The sequence below is a fragment of the Bombyx mandarina genome, chromosome 10 (assembly GCF_030267445.1).
Source record: "Bombyx mandarina strain Sakado chromosome 10, ASM3026744v2".
Taxonomy (NCBI): Eukaryota; Metazoa; Arthropoda; class Insecta; order Lepidoptera; family Bombycidae; genus Bombyx; species Bombyx mandarina.
Window position 1 is genome coordinate 3558502 of NC_143217.1, and position 7167 is coordinate 3565668.

The window sequence follows — 7167 nt, forward strand, 5'->3', positions numbered from 1 at the left end:
TGTTTTTCCGTTCAGGTATTCGATTCATCATTAGCGTTTCTGTACCGTGTAGCCCAATAGTGCTTAGCTTGTCAAGCAAAGGTATACGAGAAGTACCGGTCAAAATAAATGCAGCTGCCTCTTGGAATTGACTTAGAAAGATGTAAAATTATCGACGCTCCAACTCCCAAAGATCTGTCATTCATTGGAGTGCTGGCACCTCTATAAACTTCAAAGTCAATCATTAGTCCATCATGTGTGGTGGCCACAAAAACTTTTAAACCTTGGGGTCGAGCAGATGTAATATTAAATCGCTGTCCAACGGTCTCACTAACAAAAACAAAAAATATAGCTGTTAAATTCAACAAATGTTAGTCAATAGTTAAAAATGCTCAAAACAGAGTTAGGCCTAAACGTCATTATCGTGACTTTTGATATTCAAGGTGTAATTTTATTTTGAAATCGTAAATTTCAACAGGAAAAAAAACTAGTAAAATAGATCACTTTTAATAGCAGTAACTAAATAATAACAATGGCTTAAGTTTCAATAACAATTTGTACGAAATATCAGAACTTACGCATTCCGCTACCATTGTCAAAGAACGCCGTCATCTTTGTCGCCTCACCAAAGACCGACTAACAGGTCAATCGCGCGAAAATTATTATAAAGCGTGTAACGTAATTCATGCACACTCGTGTGGTGCAGTCTCCGTCCCGTAAAGTTAATTCCGCAAGACGTGGGAATTTTTTAAACGAAGGTGCACTAACGTGTTTGATCGACCTTAAAGGGATATTCAAAATAATATTAATATGGACTGAAATATAGTATGGATGAAGTGGAAGTGGTGAAGTTGCTTTAATTGAGACTTTAATCAATTGATATGAAATTAAAGGAAACGAAATTAGATGAGATGAAGTAAATGGTAGTTATTTACAGAACCCGAGAAGCCACGTCCAACGTTTTTTCATTTTCCTACACTTGTGCGCTTCCGTCAATACTAAATTCTGTCCTAGTGAAACTAGGAAGGCCTCCGAGCCACTAGTCATCCTTCAATCCTAAAAAAAGATACTAAACATCGATAATAATCCTCGGTTATTACATAATATATAAACCTGGAGAAACACTAAAGTAACAAAATAGAACAATTCGCACAACTTCGTTCCTCGCGCTCCCACTACGTTTATGGATTATGTTTTCGCTTTTATTATTGCAACGACTGAAAACTTCAAACCGACGACTGATTGCTTTGTTATTATTTTACAAAAATGTTAGACTAAGTTGAAAAATACCTACATGTATAATCGTCATCAGTCCACAAACGCCCGATAAATGGCGTAAGGTCATGGCTCCAGCAATTGTTTAAAGTGAATCAATGCAATAATTTTAAATTTATTCGGAACCATAGAACATTGGTTATGTAAAGAATTCAACTTATTATTGTTGATTACCTTTAAGAAAATTAAAAATATGTATTAATTTTCCATCTAAACAAATATTCTTTACTATTCATATAAGTTTATAATTTATAAGTGTTAAAAAAAAAGTGTTAATCAATATGACGCAACTATTTTTTTTATTGCTTAGATGGGTGGACGAGCTCACAGCCCACCTGGTGTTAAGTGGTTACTGGAGCCTATAGACATCCACAACGTAAATGCGCCACCCACTTTGAGATATAAGTTCTAAGGTCTCAAGTATAGTTCAACGGCTGTCCTACGCTTCAAACCTAAACGCATTACTGCTTCACAGCAGAAATAGGCAGGGTGTTGGTACCTACCCGTGCAGGCTCACAAAAGGTCCTACCCGACCCCTTAATAGTGGCTCCATGATTAAGGTTTTTGTTCATTACCACCCCTTGGTTGTCCCAGAAAAAAGAAGCCATGATGTTACCGGCGTATAGGTATAATTGCCTTAAATTCCTTCGGAGTTGGAGATGACGGTCTCTTCCAAGGCATGGACTGTTTTTTCGTTTCCGGGTCATAATATTGAAGCCATATTTCGTCAATAATTATGAATCAAGCCAAAAATCAGTCGAGATCTCGTTGTAACAAACCCAAACAGCTTTGTCAAATTCTCAGTCTCGTTTGCAAAGCATTCCAGGCATCCAGCGCCCTAACACTTTTGTGCTAATTGATTGTGTATAATGTTATGGACACTTCTAATAGAAATCTTCATTTCTTTTGCTATAAAACAAACAATAACAAGAGTATTCGTGAAAACAATGTCTTCAAGTTTTTTGATAATCTTATTCGTTACAACCGACGCAGGGCGTTCCGTGCGACGATCGTCGTTACTGAATTTCAATTGAAACTAAAGTAACTGAAAGCTTTTCTTCAATTGAAGTCCGCGCACCAACGCGCAACCGTAGTAGGTATATGGAGGAGCATGAACTACAGTTGCTCTCAAGTCTTTATTTACTAGCTCCGTAGTAATTTTTTTCAAGCAGGGTTTTTTTATTACCGTTTGAACTTCAAATTTATCCATTTTTAAGAACACACTCCGACACAACACTAACAGTCGACTTCTATTTTTAAAAATAAAAGAGAATTGATTGCTTTTTAGGTAATCATTATATTTATGTGTGGACTGTGCCTGCCAGTACTTTTTTCCAAGGAGAATTTTTCGCATTTTCGCTATTTATTGAACACCCCTCGTATATTAATATATAATATGTACTGTACTTCTTTTATTCAGGCCACGTCCACTGCTGGAAATAGGTCTCCCCAAGGTTCGCCACAATAGCCTTACACTTATACTTACTTATTTCTGCCGCGAAGTATTCACGTGTCTGCGACAGCTCTTTTACAATATTTTCTACATTCCTATTCGGTCTTACAATAGTTTCGAGACTTCTACCTTATGTCTCAAGAAGTGCAATAGTATTCACTTTGTGACTAAAGACTCCTTCCTTTTAGGACACTAAATGACCCGTGAACTGGCCGTGCCATCATATAAAACAAAAAAAAGGTATCATTGTAAGTTAATTTCATTCGCCTTCAAATATGATCAAACAGTATCTAGTAGATATGCAACGTACTTCAAGTACCTTATTTTTTTAACGCTGGGGAATCCATTTACGGAAACCCGGTCGAGAGGGGTAACGGACCGAGTTATGTTGGACTCCGGCACCTCCTGAGAGGAAGATAACTACGCTTTACTGCTTTAATGAAAAAAAAAGTTAAATAATGATAACCAACAATAATTGTTTACTGAATACCGACATCGGTGCTAATCAACTTATCTAATTATGTAAAATATTTCACTTAGACTGACAAGTAATTAGCATCCGGTGGTTAGGTTAAGTTCGATGAGTAACCGAATGCCAGCTATTGTATGGCGATTGCTTTCATTAGCAACAAGATAGCGCTACAATGGACGTGGCCCGTGTCCGTTGATAAGGCGCATTGATAAATGTTACTCATGCCAAGATCTGTCGCGTAGGTATGTAAAAAATGAATTGTCTTTGCGACGGTCATTGTTCCAAGACTTGATTAAAAGATATTGTCTTTGGTTTTCATTTGGAGATTGTTGTTTTTTTGGTCATTGCTTAGACGGCTGATGAGTTCACGGCCCACCAGCTGTACGGAGGTTACCGAAAACCATGGACATCACAACGTCAATAGTAGGTACTATGCAAATTGAGACCACAGATCTATCTACAAACGTCTTGATTGTTTAGTAATGTCTCAAATTACAATTTTGCGATTATGACACGATAAAATATGATTCCTTCATATTTTGTACCTGCCTGCGGGATTCCAACATGGGCGCAGTCGTATCGAACGAGTATACCTACCTACGGGGCTATACGTAGCCACAACGACTTATAAACGGCTACCAAGAAAATTCAGGATATGTTTGCCTTCGGTGATATCTCCAGTAGTACATTCTATTCATCCTATTCTAGTCATTGCAATGGACTTTTCTCTTTCTTCTTTTGGCATTGCCTTTAATTCATCAATTTTCTGTTATATAATTTGCATTTCATTATAATAAACATTCTCACTAAAATTTGGAATTTAAAATACTAATAAATAATTAAAATATAAATGTGAATATTTGTAACGTACCAATAAACAATTTCTTCTTATTATTTTCAGTCCACAGATGTCCACTGCCGGACATAGACTCCCCAAGCTTCGCCACAAAGATCGGTCCTGCGCCGCCCGTATCCAGCGGAGCCCCGCTATAAATAAACAACTAACAATGTTGAATTACAACAAAAAAATCAAGAACGTCATAAAATTTCTAAGACAAATTTATAAGAGGTCCTACCCCCAGTTAAAATATATGTTTATAAGAAATAGCTGTACCTACCCGTCTGCTTCGCTGGGCATTTAAAATTAACATTATTATTTCTCACCCCCACAAAGCTTCTCATCATTAACGCCCCCGCAACTGGTGTAGGGAGTCCAACACTCATATAGACATTAGCCTATGCATTAAGTATATGTATTTTCTACATGGATACCAAGTTTCAAGTCAATCGGATGCATGGTTCAGTAGTTATAACGGAACCTCCGTAAAAACCACTGTAGAGTTATATATTAGTATAGATAGAACAATGAATATTTGAATATAAAACTTCTCTTTAGTAGAATTATGTATAAAAATTCCAACTAAAGAAAAAAAATGAAACTACAAATTCCACTTTATTGCAAACAATTCAACATCTCACACTATCAATCCTGATAGGGTTAATATCTTAAATTACCGCCGGATCTTCTCAGCGGGTCGCGATTCCGATCCGGTAGTAGATTCATTCGCGAAGCAATTACTCTTGAGTTGTTAGGTCTCCTTCGGAGGCGTTCGGGCAGTTGTTAGCAAATCCCACTCCTCCTGGCTGAGCCTTTGCTCGCTCACCTGTCCTGGTGAAACTGGAAAGGCCTTCGGGCCACTTTCTACACATCTTTCAATCACAAAAAAAAAAATACAAAAGTTAAATTACAGCTTTATCTACTGTTAATGTCACTTTAATTTATTCTTCAGTTAAACTCTTTAATGACTATTACGATAATGAGAAACGTTTTTTTATGTAGGGATGTTATTGGCGGGTACCTACAGATTCCGCCTGAGGTAGGACACAATATTTATAAATCTAAAACTGATTTCAATTACGTTCATCCTTATAAAATACAGGTCACGCATGATATCCACCGTCGAAGGCGTCGTAAATGATGTATTACAAACTATATATTATTATGATGTAATAATATAATTAGTGCCAAATTAACAATTTTTTTTTTGCACTAACAACTGTGAGCTTTGTTTGCCACTAGCTGGCGTAGGTATTTCTAGCATCAAGCATAGAAATATGCAACCTGTTTCGAGTAAGATTTTGATGGCGTATCTCAAATCAAGCGGCAATAGTCTTTTAGTAGTCTATAGGTTCCTGTAACCTTAAAATAACGACCTTATCTTGTGCTTTATACTTCCAAAAAGTCCGTTGGTGCAATTCAAAACCCCATTACCTATGTTGGAAAAAAAATTGAAAACTACTTTTTTATTGCCTTTGTAGACAGACGAGCATACGACCCACCTGATGGTGACTAGTTACTGTCGCCCATGGACTTCAGCAATGCCTGGGGCAGAGCCAAGTTTCTGCCTACAAGCCTACCTGTATGACGCCCGGTTCGCATGCCGTCACAATCCTAATACAGACTTCAATCTTAAAGTCGGTAATGGCAATCACGTAGTGATGTCCATTGACTGAATCGGTGGTGCAATAGTTAGTGCCCCTGACTATGGGGTTCGATTCCCACAAAGGGATGAAGAGTTTTGTTTACTCTTCGTCTGGGTGTTTAACCTACCTATAGGTATTTAAATGTTTAAAAGTATATCAGTCTCTAGTTCCTATAGCATACGGAATCCTAATTTGGAGCCAGATGATCCCGGTAGCTACTTATAACTATATAGGTATATCGGATCTTAGCTAATAACCTTGACATCAATATAGTGAAAAGTAAGTACTGCGCAGACTAGCGACGACCTTCGTGACCAATAAGATTTGGCCCTGATCGAGACAATGATGACTTGACAATTAGTACCGAAATTAATGGAAATGTTCTCGATTTTAATTTACAAACCCTATTGCCTAATAATGAATATTGCAACAACAACAAAAAAAAAAACGTAATTTTGTGTAGATAAGTAGATATCACGTTCCGTGATCACGCACGCGTTGAATTAATTAACAAAAAATAACTTTTCTACGGGCACCTATTCAATATAAAAGGTACTATAAAATATTCGTCGAAAAAACTCTCTAATCACTCAAAGCGAAATATAAAACAAATTAACAGATTTAAAAAAAATTACGCAAGAGTCCTAATATTCAGAATGAAAAGTATCAATCAAACTGCCTATGAAATTCCCATCAAAACAGAAACACATAAAATTAATAAGTCAAAGTTTTGGTTTATCTCAATTTCAAGTAGGTAATCGTGCCTTCTTGTCGCCATTATTAAAACCGAGCCAATTTTAATAGACCAATATTTTCAAAATTGTCAGTATTATCCTTATTCTGTCTAAAGCATTTACCTAAACATTTTATATAGTAAATGATATATGGTTTTACAAGTTGGACTGTGCACTTCTGACACGCAAAAGAAAATCGATGAAGGGTAAGAAATTGTAAAATGAAAAATAAAATAAAATAAAATAAATCATTTTTGTTTGTTTATTAATCTAAACTAGAATGTGAACATACAATTGATACTCAATTGTTATAATGAGTGTATAGCACGATTTATTAATTCTCATACACACATAGGTAATAATACAAGTCACACTTATTTAAGACATACCTACTAATTTAGTAATAATCACTACAGCCATCGCGGCGTTTGATAATCGTCTTCCCAACAAATGGAGGTGTCAACGCAACCTTATATTAACATGAATCGATTCGTACAATAACACTTTGTAAAGCAATGTTAATGTACATGGCGCTCGATTCGATAACAATGGCCTTTCATAGGAACATGCGCCTACGCGTCGTCTGTGGGTCAGGTGAGGCGGAAGGCGGCCGAAAAGTTGGGGAAAGCTGTTCGGATGCAGTCGAGAATCGCACGAGACTCGCTAGATCATCGGAGGCTTTGCCGCTTTCCACCATTAGCCAACGATCGACCAATACCAGGGCCCCATGCAGGAGAAGGCGTGTACGTGCGTACGCGCCGCCTGTAAGC